This window comes from Eulemur rufifrons, chromosome 16 (assembly GCF_041146395.1).
Source record: "Eulemur rufifrons isolate Redbay chromosome 16, OSU_ERuf_1, whole genome shotgun sequence".
Lineage (NCBI taxonomy): Eukaryota > Metazoa > Chordata > Mammalia > Primates > Lemuridae > Eulemur > Eulemur rufifrons.
In genome coordinates, this window is record NC_090998.1 from 78,439,571 (window position 1) to 78,452,099 (window position 12,529).

The following is a 12,529-nucleotide window of genomic DNA, read 5'->3' on the forward strand; positions in this document are numbered from 1 at the left end:
GACACAAGCAGAGAAAAAAAATTCAAGAACCTGAAATCTCCCCTGATGCTGTTTTCCTGGACAGGAAGGGATTCTAAAATAGGTAAATTTGGGTTTTCATTTTAAATTCTGCCACCAAAAAGTGGTGAATCCGCTAACCAGGAATGCGAGTCGAGTGTCGATGAGACGGCCCGGCGGGACGCTGGCTCGGGCTGCCGCAGTGCTGGGGATGTATTCTTGTCCCCGAGCGCCTGCGGGGGCGACCCACCTCTCCCCAGGTGCTTTCTACCAGAAGGAAAAGGACTGCGTAATAATAATAGGAAGATCCCCGCGCCACCAATGCGGAGCAGCCTTACACCTGAGGCCACTAGCCGGAGGTTTTTGCCGTCGCGGTGGTCTGCAGGGCCAGCGTTAGAGCACTCCCCGCTTTCTTCCAGCTGACTGAGCACTTGACCACCTTTCTGGGATTGTCATTGTGGACTGGCTGGTCCCGATCACGGAGACCAGGGACTTGTTCTTTCCGGGAGCGTCGGTTAGAAGTAACGTAGGTTTTGACAGGGAAGCGTGTTGAGAGGAGGAAGGAAGCACACCTGGAGTATGTCGAGAAGAGTTTCCCCTGGAAACCTTTTATTTTATTTTTTAAAGGTTGAGCGTGTGTCTTAAAACTTCCTAAAGGTGTACGGAAAAGTAAACCTTCTGTCCCTATCTCCCAGTGCCCTGGAGCTCCCCAGATGTAACCACTGTTGACACTTTCTTAGGTTTCCTTCCAGATATTATCTTTGTATATTTTGTTATTATTTATGGTGGAGATTTTCATCCATTGAACAGAAGTTTATGAACTGCCTTTTTGGGTTTGTTTTTGATTGTGTTTGAGAATTTTTCCAACTTGATTGAGGTATAATTGACAAAAATTTTGTATTTTACATTGTAAAACGTGATGTTTTGATATATGTATACGTTGTGAAATAATTATCACACTCAAGCTAATTAACATATCCATCACTTCACATAGTCATATATATTATATATATATTTGTGGTAAAAACATTTAAAATCTACTTTCAGCAGTTTTCAAGTATATACAATATATTAACTACAGTCACCATGCTGTACAGATCTCCAGAACTTATTCAGCCTAACTGGAACTTTGGACCCTTTTACCAACATTTCCCCATCCCTCATCCACAGCGCCAGCCCCTGACAATCACCCTTCTACTATCTACTTCTGTGAGTTCCACTTTTTTTCAATTCTACATGTAAGTGAGGTCCTGGTGTGGTGGCTTGCACCTGTAATCCCAACACTTTGGGAGGACAAGGTGAAAGGATCGCTTGAGCCCAGTACTTTGAGGCTGCAGTGAGCTTTGAAGGGGTGAGATCCCCATCATTTAAAAAAAAAAAAAAATTAAATATATCATGCAGGACATGGTCGAGAAAGAAATTTTTTTAAATACAAAAAGATAAAAAGTGAGATCATGAAGTATTTGTGTTTCTGTTCCTGGCTTATTTTGTCAGGTTTTAGTCTGAAACTGTCAGTTCTTGGCACACTCATGGCCGAAGAATGATCAGACACGCCAAAATCAGGCAAGCACGAAAATGAGGTTTATTGAGGAAAGAAAGATAGGATTATAGGTCAAGAGCAAGATACAGGTTTACAGAGCATGGTACATACGCCACAGCTGACGACCAGACCCATCATCACAGCAGGGCAAGCAAAAGGAAGGGAAAAGAGAGAGGTTGGCTATGATCTGCATCTTGTTTTATGGTGTCCAGATACGGACTTCCCCGTGGTTGAAACGTCACCACAGAACCACTTTGATTGAACAGTTGGGAGTCACATGATCTGAGCATTAACTATGCATGTGGGTTCTAGGTCACTTTCCGGACTTTATGGTACCCATGCTGCTTGGCCTGTGGGCTAAAGAGTCCTCTTCATTCTTTTGCAACTGGCGTGCCAAGTTCTCATTAGTAGATTCATAGGGTATTCCTTCCTCCCCCAGGTATGGAGAATTAGGGTGGGACAGGACCAAGATGGGGGCAGTAGCACCCACTTTTGTCCCTAGGAGACCCAGAATCCCTTGCTATCTAGCTAATAATTTCATTTAGCATAAATTCATCCATGTTGTTGCAAATGACAAGATTTTCTTCTTTTTCTTTTAACAGCCCAGATCTCCCCAAGAAGATTCTTCTTTTTTAAAGGTGAAATAATATTCCATTTATTCCACCACCGTGGCCAGCTAATTTTTTAATTTTTTGTAGAATCAGGGTCTCCGTTTATTGCCTAGGTTGGTCTCAAACTCATGGCCTCAAGCGATCCTCCCCCCTTGTCCTCCCAAAGTATCGGGATTACAAGCATGAGCCACTGCACTCAGCCTTCAAAATTTATTATTTTTCAAAACTTTGGACTGGGCGAGGTGGCTCACATCTGTAATCCTAGCACTCCGGGAGGCTGAGGCAGGAGGATTGTTTGAGGTCAGGAGTTCAAGACCAGCCTGAGCAACAGTGAGACCCTGTCTCTACTGAAAATAGAAAAATTTAGTTGGGCATGGTGGTGCATGCCTGTGGTCCCAGCTACCCAAGAGGCTGAGGTGGGAGGATCACTTGAGCCCAGGAGTTTGAGCTTGCTGTGAGCTAGGCTGACGCCATGGCACTCTATCCCAAGCAACAGAGTGAGACTCTGTCTCAAAAAAAAAAAAAAGGTTTGAGGAAGTAAAATAATAGTTATGCTAGAATTAAAACTAAATATTTAGATTGTAAATCTTTGGAATATTATCCTTCAGGCAACGATGTAGAAATGATCTCACCTGTTAAAAGTCTGCTCAAACATCATTCTATTTAAAATTGCAACCTACCCTGCCTACATCCCTCTTGTCCTGATTTTTTTCTTTTTTCTTTTTTTTTGTTTTCATCCATAGGACTCTGCTTGATATATCCTGACGTTTTAATACAGCTTCTCACCAAACATATTATAACTTGCTTACTTATTATGGTTATTTATTGTCTTACATTCACTAAAATGTAAGATCTATGAATGCAAGTATTTTTGTCTGTTTTGTTCACTATTTTGTTTTTGCACATGCGCACGAAATAAATATTTAAGTTACAAAATAAGCTTTTGAGGCCAATACCATAAATACCATAAATTCTTAACTTAAACATAGATTCTGCAATATTATTAAATAGTCATAACTTAACCACCTGTCCTAATTTGATAGAAAGGAAACTCTCATCTTCAAGTTGTTATATATGAAGAGAAACCACTAGGCGGTAGTGTTGTTTCAGAGTAATTCTTATTAGAATCAGGTCAATTTGTCAACATATTAGGTTGGTGCAAAGTAATTGTGGTTTTAGCTTTGTTGAACTCTGCCATTTGATATTTAAATACATTCTTAAATAAATGTGGTTATGTTATACATCATTTTAATGTGCATTTCTTTATGTTTTTCTGCTGGCGACTTATTACTTACTGTTTATTTTATACTTTAGACTATGGAAATGATGTTAGACAAAAAGCAAATTTGAGCGATTTTCTTATCCGAATTCAAAATGAGTTGAAGCAGCAGAGACAACTCGCAATATCAACAATGCATTTAGTCCAGGAACTGCTAACGAACATACAGTGCAGTCAGTGGTGGTTCAAGAAGTTTTGCAAAGGTGACAAGGCCTTGAAGATGAGGAGCACAGTGGCCAGCCATTGGAAGTTGACAACGACCAATTGAGAGCAATTATTGAAGCTGGTCCTCTTACAACTACACAAGAAGTTGACGAAGAACTCATCATCAACCATTCTATAGTCATTCGTAATTCGAAGCAAATCAGAAAGGTGAAAAAGCTCAATAAGCGGGTGCCTCATGAGCTGAGCAAAAATCAAAAAAATTGATGTTTTGACGTATTGTCTTCTCTTCTTGTACACAACCACAACAAACCATTTCTCCATCGGACTGTGACATGCAATGAAAAGTGGATTTTATACAACTGGCGATGACTGTCTCAGTGATTGGACCAAGAAGAAGCTCCAAAGCACTTCCCAAAGCCAAATTTGCACCAAAAAAAGGTCATGGTCACTGTTTGGTGGTCTGCTGCAGGTCTGATCCACTGCAGCTTTCTGAATCTCTGCAAAACGTCTGAGAAGTATGCTCAGCAAATCGATGAGATGTACCAAAAACTGCAATGCCTGCAGCTGGCATTAGTCAACAGAAAGGGCCCAATTCTCCACGACAATGCCCAATGGCACGTCACACAGCCAATGCTTCAAAAGTTGAACAAATTGGGCTATGAAGTTTTGCCTCAACCTCCATATTCACCTGACCTCTCACCAACTGCCTACCACTTCTTCAAGCATCTCGACAACTTTTTGCAGGGCAAATGATTCCACAACCAGCAGGATGCAGAAAATGCTTTCCAAGAGTTCACTGAATCTCAAAGCATGGATTTTTACGCTACAGGAATAAACAAACATTTCTCGTTGGCAAAAATGTGTTGATTGTAATGGTTCCTATTTTGATTAATAAAGATGTGTTTCAAGCCTAGTTATAATGATTTAAAACTGACGGTCTAAAACCGCAATTACTTTTGTGCCAACATATAGGAAAATACTGTAGGCTGAGTAATTTATAGACAATAGAAATTTATTTCTCACAGTCCTGGAGGCTGGGAAGTCCAAAATCAAGGTGCCCGCAGATTCAGTGTCTGGTTAGGACTGATCTCTGCTTCCAAGATGGCACCTCTTGGTCCATCTTTATATGGTGGAAGGGGAAAGGATGGAAGGGGAAAAGGCACTAGAACACTCCCTTAATCTCTTTTATAAGAGCATTAATCAATTCATGAGGGAAGAGCCCTCATATCCTAATCCCTTCCCAAAAGGCCCCACTTCTAAATATTACCATATTGAGTATGGTAGTCCTCCCCTATCCGGGGTTTCAGTTACCCAAGTTCAACTGTGGTCCAAAAATACTAAATGGAAAATTCCAGCTGGATGCAGTGGCTCACGCCTGTAATCACAGTGACTCAGGAGCCTGACGTGTAAGTATCACTTGAGGCAGGAGTTCAAGACCAGCTTAGGCAACATACCAAGACCTCGTCTCTAAAAAAACAAATTTAATTAGCCAGATATGGTAGCACATGCCTGTAGTCCCAGCTACTCAGGAGGCTGAGGCAGGAAGATCACTTAAGCCCAGGATTTTGAGGCTGCAGTGAACTATTATCATGCCACTGCCCTCCAGCTTGGGTAACAGAGTGAGAACGTATCTGTAAAAAAAAAAAGAGAGAAAGAGAGAGAGAGAAAAAAAATCTCAGAAATAAATAATTCATATGTTTTAAATCATATGATGTTCTGAGTAGCATGATAAAATCCTTTGCTGTCCTGTCTATTTTTTTTTTAGAAGTTACTTGCCCAAGAAGTGACAGAACTTAGATTTGAGCCTTAGTCTATCTAACTCTGAAGTCCATACCATCAACCATATCTCTTAAATTTTCTTTTATGTTGTGCTGTTTTTTTCATCTGTGAATTGAAGGTATTCGTTTAGATCACAAGGGTCTCTTTGGACACCAACATGGAAGTTTTGTTATATGAACTGAGCCAACATGGCAGATATGCAGGAGAGACCTACCACTTAGTAATGGCATCAATGCCCAGGAATCAATCCCAGACACTCCTCCCACCAGATCTACCACAACAAGATTTATTCAGCTCCTACCAGCTGATAGGCTAATGCTGCAGGTGTATGTGCCAGGTAAAGAAGACTACAGAAGCTGGCAGTTTGCATTGTCAACATTGAGGGGGAAAAAGAGAAAGAACATTATGGGTATATATAGCAGTTCCCAAATCTGGATGTTAAAATTAAATTATTTGCTATGTAATTTTTAGAGGAATTTTAACTACCCAGCTATACATTAACTATAATGACCATTTATATGGTTAATCAAATTTTGTAAGATATCTGACAGCTGTGGTTTTGGAAGTTAGCTAATACATTTTAAAAAGTGAATACTCACGTGATAAAATATACTATAATAGGATTTTGAAAATGGAGTTAAAAAAAAACCGACTTCGTTATTGGAATATTTGCTGTAACTGTTGCACTAATAGGAAAAAGAAATTGGCCGGGCGCGGTGGCTCACGCCTGTAATCCTAGCACTCTGGGAGGCCGAGGCGGGTGGATCGCTCGAGGTCAGGAGTTCGAGACCAGCCTGAGCAAGAGTGAGACCCCGTCTCTACTAAAAATAGAAAGAAATTATATGGACAACTAAAATATATATATACAAAAAATTAGCCGGGCATGGTGGCGCATGCCTGTAGTCCCAGCTACTCGGGAGGCTGAGGCAGGAGGATCGCTTGAGCCCAGGAGTTTGAGGTTGCTGTGAGCTAGGCTGAAGCCACGGCACTCACTCTAGCCCGGGCAACACAGTGAGACTCTGTCTCAAAAAAAAAAAAAAAAAAAAAAAAAAATTAGGTAACATTTGTGATGTAGAGGCATCTGAAAGTTCTTGAAAAATCAACTGGCAAAAGGCAGATTCATTAGAGAAAAGGCATACAAATTAATTTTATGTGTGTGCACAGGAGCCTTTAATATGAAAACCCAAAGATACAGAGTAAATTGTCCATTTTTATGCTTAGGTTTAACAGTGTGGAGAGCCATGTATAAATATGAATGGACAAAAGGAGTATGATCTAATACTAATAGACTGAGTGGGGAAACCCAGCAAGGCCTGTCTGTCTAGATTCTTCTTGACCTCTCTAAGTGTTTTTTTTTGTTTGTTTGTTTGTTTGTGTTTTGTTTTGTTTTTTTTTTTCTGGATATGAGGCAGGACCCTCTCTGGAATAGGAGGGTCTTATGACCTACAGTCAAAGTATATCAGATAATTTTTTATGGCCAGTTTTACACAGAAAGGTAGACGGAAAGCTAGAGTAATATTTTTAGGTTTTATGGTAAAAAGGGGTTCTGATTTCTATGACCTGCCTTGGGGACAAGATAGTCTAGTTTCTGTGGCTAGTCTCAGACAAGAATGAGATTCAGACAGGGGGGCAGGAGAAAGTCAGAGAAAAACTTTTGCTTCTGAGGACTTCTTTTTGGGATATTATTTTCTGAATCCCAACAATGAACATAATGGCTATGATTCAGATAACTAAGCCAGCTTGTATTACTTGTAGCTGAGAAAGCAAAGACATTGGAGCTTTATTTAAAAGCAAAAGAGAAAAAAAAAAAAAAAAAAAAAAAAGTAAGTAACCAACCAACAACTTGGAGCTGCACAATCAGTCCTATTGACTTCCCAGTGATTAAAAATGGATTGTTATGAAAAAAACACCTGATCAATCATTTCTTCAGCCTGCTTTTCTCTCAAGTTCCTGTTCTGACTTTCCAACTATTTACTAGACAGTTCTTTATGGATATTCGCTCAAACTCCATATGTCTAAAACCAAACATATCTTTTTGATAAAAAGTAAAACAAAGAAAATTCCAAAAATCTGGTTTGGCCTTCTAAGTTCCTTGTTTCTCTGCTAAATGATCTAAATTCTACCTCTCCTTACCATCTCTGGGTTACTGCAGAGGGCTTTTCTTTGGCCTCATAGTGACCAAACCTATTCATGCATCCTTTACCTTTTACTCTTGAACGGTAACCATTTAACTGATCCATCTCCATTTCTCCCCAGTCCTGCATTGACCCAGGACTCTGCAGAGTCCCTGCAAGCAAGAAGGCCTTCACCAGATGTGCCCCCTCAACCTTGGACTTCTCAGCCTCCTTAACTGTAAGAAAGAAATTCCTTTTTCTTTATAAATTATCCAGTTTCATGTATTCTGCTTTAAGCAACAGAAAACAGACTAAGACAACCCTTTGAGTAATTATGAAATTCTATGCTCTATGATGTATTTATTGTCTTCTTCATGACTGACACTATGAAGTTCAGTATACTGCTTCTCTTCTCTGAGGAGCTTTCTCCCTTTATTTGCCTTTATATGAATCCAACTCATCTTTTCAAGCTTTCTCCTGGGCAAAGACTTCCCCGACTACTCTAGTTCCCCAAACAACCCCCGCCGACACACATCTTTCTTTATTCTATTATAGTATTGTTGGCACCTGGAATTTTATACTCATCATCTACAACCATTATCGCTTATCATTGTGTGTATACAAGTGCCCACTTATGTGCTTTTTTCTTTCCTGTGAGGCTTAGCACAACGCCTGACATATTTTAAGTACTCAACGAATCACTGTTGAATGAATGAATGAATGAATGACTCACTACAGCATTAGTGCTCCCGAGAGATGACAAATGTTTCAGTGTTCTATATAAGCTGTTTTTCAGAACATGGAGGAGAAAGCCAATGTGGAATTTCCCTAGTCTACTTAAACAAGGCAGTCCAATCTAAACAACAATTTGATCTATTCAAAAGTGAATGACATTAAAAATATCTAAAATGCGTCCATATTAACATTCAAATTTCTCTCTTCAGTTTCTGAAACAATGAAATTTGCTACTGCTGTTTTTGTCCCACTTTTCAAAATCAAATACGCATAATATATTAGGCATGAAAACTTGGCATTATACTGAATAAAAGATTGGTCTATAGAGTTTGATTTCATATTATATCATGATTTCAATAGCCTGGACAAACAACCTGCTTTACACGAAATACCATGTTGCATATCAAATAATGAAGGGAACTCCCTGCCTGATGAAAAACAAAGAATCTTTATTATCTATATAGAGAAGTCATTTTAAATTTTAAAGTTAAAATAAGGAAGTTTTTTGAATATTGCCTAACTCACTATTGTGGGAAAAAAGTTAGAAGGATTTCAGACCATACCACCCTACTTTGCATTTCTATTGAACAGTTATTTTTTTAACCAACTTGCAACATTTGTTTTACAAAATAAACTTTAAGTCAAATATCAATTTATCATTTTTGACAAGAGAAAAGAACTATATTGTATATTATCAAATTCTTGATGAGCTAGATGTTTTAGTTGTAAGTTATTAAAATTGAAATTTACTGGAAAAACTCTTGGTAAACTGTAAAGCACTAGCTCCACAAATGTAAAACATTTTAATCATTATTGTGCATAAGGTATAACATTTCTGACGACTCTTAGTGGTGGATAAAAATGAAAAAATAAATAAATAAAGATATAACATTTCTGTAAAATACTGGAAAATATATGCTAAATGAGTACACCTAGTAAAAGTAATGTATCACTTAAATAGGAGCTATAAAGCATGATGAATCTTATTCTTAGTACATTTTAGTCATTTAAAACAGTTTGTTTTCTTTAAACTCTAAAGAATTTCTGTTCTTAATTTAGTATATACACCTCTGGTACTTCTCTTCACAAACTAAGTAAAGTGAAAATTCCCAGAAGACTGAGACATTCATACTGAGTTTTCATTATCTGTACGTTATATAGTTCTCTAGCTTCTGATAAAATATTTATGGGAAGAGGTTATCTTTAGTTCTTGTTTTGCAAAGCTCTCTGTCACCTCCTAATCTGAGTTCATGGGAGTGGAGTGACACAGAATATAGAATTGGTAGAACCCAGAAGGGCTGAAGCAGGCGTGGCATTTTTGTAGAGTTCTTCGAGCCAGAATAACCTTGGAGGTCATCTGTTCCAGTCTTCTTGTTGTACAGTTGGGGATACCGTGGCCTTGCGGTCACCCTGATCATTAGATACAGAATCATGCTTGAAATCTTCATCAGTCCGTGGTTCTTCCCATCTTGTGAAGTAGGACATAGGAAAACTAAGACTAGTAAGAGCATCGAGAAACACAAGCACTACAGACGAAGGAGGCGACAAAGTCTCTTCCAGAGCTGTGGGAAGCCCGGCCATCTGATGCTCACCTCCCCACACCTTGCTCCTCTCAGGGCCGGCCACCCCCGAGACACTGGAGCTTCAACCAGTGACTGGAAACTACAAGACTGTTGATCACACCAATAGAACATCTCTAAATGTGTTTTATTATGTGGATCAGTCACCGGATGGCCACGTCTTTCAGAAAGGAGAACAAATGTTTACTTTATCCCACAAATCCTCACCGTGTGTGCACCGCATGTCCATCACGTGTACCTCCTTCTAACATTTATCAGTCGCTTACTTTGGCTCAGTCAGTGTGCTGATTGCTTCAACTGCATTATAGTAATCTCCTCTTATCCCAGAGAATACGTTCCAAGACCCCCAATGGATGCCTGAAACTGCAAATTGTACCCTGAACCCTATATATAATGTTTTTTCCTATACATACATATTTACGATAAAGTTTAATTTATAAATTAGGCACTGTAAGAGATTAACCACAATGACTAATAATCAAATAGAGTGACCATAACAATATACTATAATGAAAGTTAAGTGTATGTAATCTCTCTCTCTCTCTCTCTCTCAGAGTATCTTACCGTACTGTGTTTACCTATTTTCCGACCGCGGTTGACCTTGGGTAACTGAAACCAAGGAAAGCAAAACCACAGATAAGGGAGAATTACTGCACTTCATTAAATCTCTACAAACAGCCCTATAAAGTAAATAATATTATTCTCCCATATTTTGAAGACAATGAAATTGAAGCTTAGATAAGTTAAGCATTTTGCCCAAGGTGGATAGCTAGGAAGCCACAGAGCTAAAATTGGATTCCAAGCTGTTTGACATTAGAATTGGACCTCCTAAGCCTCCTAAGCACTATTGCTGTGCTCTGCTTCCAGGAAAGAAACTGGCCTACCAAAATAAGAAAATTTCCATATAAAATAATAACACACACATATGTATGAATGCTGAAAATATGTACAAATTATTTTCTAAATGCTGTGTTCTTTTCCTTTTATTTGGAATGGGTAAGTACGTAGTCAATACTGTAAGAAACTTCAGACTAATTTACCTGTCATTGTCAATTTAAACTTTATTTTGGCAATTCATAGTTTAAAAAAGAAATTCAAACAGTACAAAAGGATAAAGAATGAAGTCTCTCTTCTACCCTGACTTGCACACCCAGAGTCATCTCAGACTTAATCACTATTAATGGTCTTGTGTTTCCTTCCAAATGTATTCTATACATATACACATATATGTATATTTCCTTTACTATAAATGGTAGCACAATATTTACATTGTTCTGTATCTTTTTAAACTTAACAATAATATATCTTGACAAGTATTTTGTATCAATATAGGTAGATTCACCTCATTCTTTTCAACAGCTGCAAAATAGTCTAGTGGGGAGACACAGGGGGAAAAGTGAACTGAAAAGATAGAGAAATTCATTAACAATAATAAGCAGCATTTCCCAGGCTCTGTCTTCTCCATGCAACTGTAAGACTCCTAGACCCCCTGCAAAGCCCACACATATGTCCTCTCAGCCTCCAAGTAATGGGGAGATATTCAGGTGCACCCCCCAATGTGCCATCACACAGGGAGCTTCCAGCTATGCTATCACCACACTACACAGGAGAGCTGGGCAATCCTTTCCCCACCATGTCTCATGAAAACTTTTATGTCGAAACAACTTGTTCAGTTCTTGGTTTTGACATGATGCATCAATTCTTTAAAGCTGGGTGATAAACAACATGCAGCACTCAAAATTGGCTTTCTCCTTCAGTAACTTAGTAATTGCTTAGAATAACAGTTTTCCTAGGAGTCTCTTGGGTCTTTGATGCAGATAGGCCTCTGGTGGACCCTCTTCAACCAACCTCCCAACACTCCCAGTTGGTTCTCAATCCATTTAATGAAACTATACTCATTAGCTCAAGAGGAGTCATCACAGCTCCTACCTCCCATGCTCCAAACACACACAAAATGAGGCTCTCCCATAGGGTCAGCTCTCCACCTGTGAGCCTTATGGCATGCATGGAGAAAAGGGACTTTTATTAATGGACATCAAAGTTAATGCTATTGTTCTCATTTACAGCTGAGTAAAGTGAGGTTAGGTACCACCTTTGGCAAGAAGTGGGCTGGAGCATTCACACAGGGAACTGATAGGAAAGTCTTCTGTTCCTCCAGGCTGCCTCCCCAGGGCTAGAGAAGCCCTCTGTCTGCCATTCCAATCGCAGCCTGTATTCAAACTCCTATTTAATTCTAAGCTCATCATGGGCAGCTGTGTGTCTTAGGCACGAGGCATGTTTGATTGTTCATTCATTCAGTCAGAAATACTCATCGAGCCCTGGTGATAGGCTTGGCACTGTGCTTGGTCCTGAGCCCGTGCCCCCAAAGGAGGCAGAACCTGTAATTTTCAACATATAAACAAGTAAATAAACAAGATACCAATTGCAATAAATGCTTTAGACGAAATGGGTTGGGGTTATGTGATAAATTGTAGCTGACTGGGGAGAAGGAACTATTTTAGATAGAAGGGCCAGGAAATGTCTCAAAAAAGGTGACATTTAGCTAAAGCCTGAAAGGTGCAAGACAAGAAGGAGACAGTCATACGAAGACTGGGAAAGAGTGTCTAGGCAGAGGGGACAGCAGCTCCTTGATCCTTTCATTTCAACATAGCACAAGATCGAACTCAAACTATACTTCTCAAATAAAAACAAATTCACAATGCTTTGCTAAGTGCTAAAATGTATTTGAA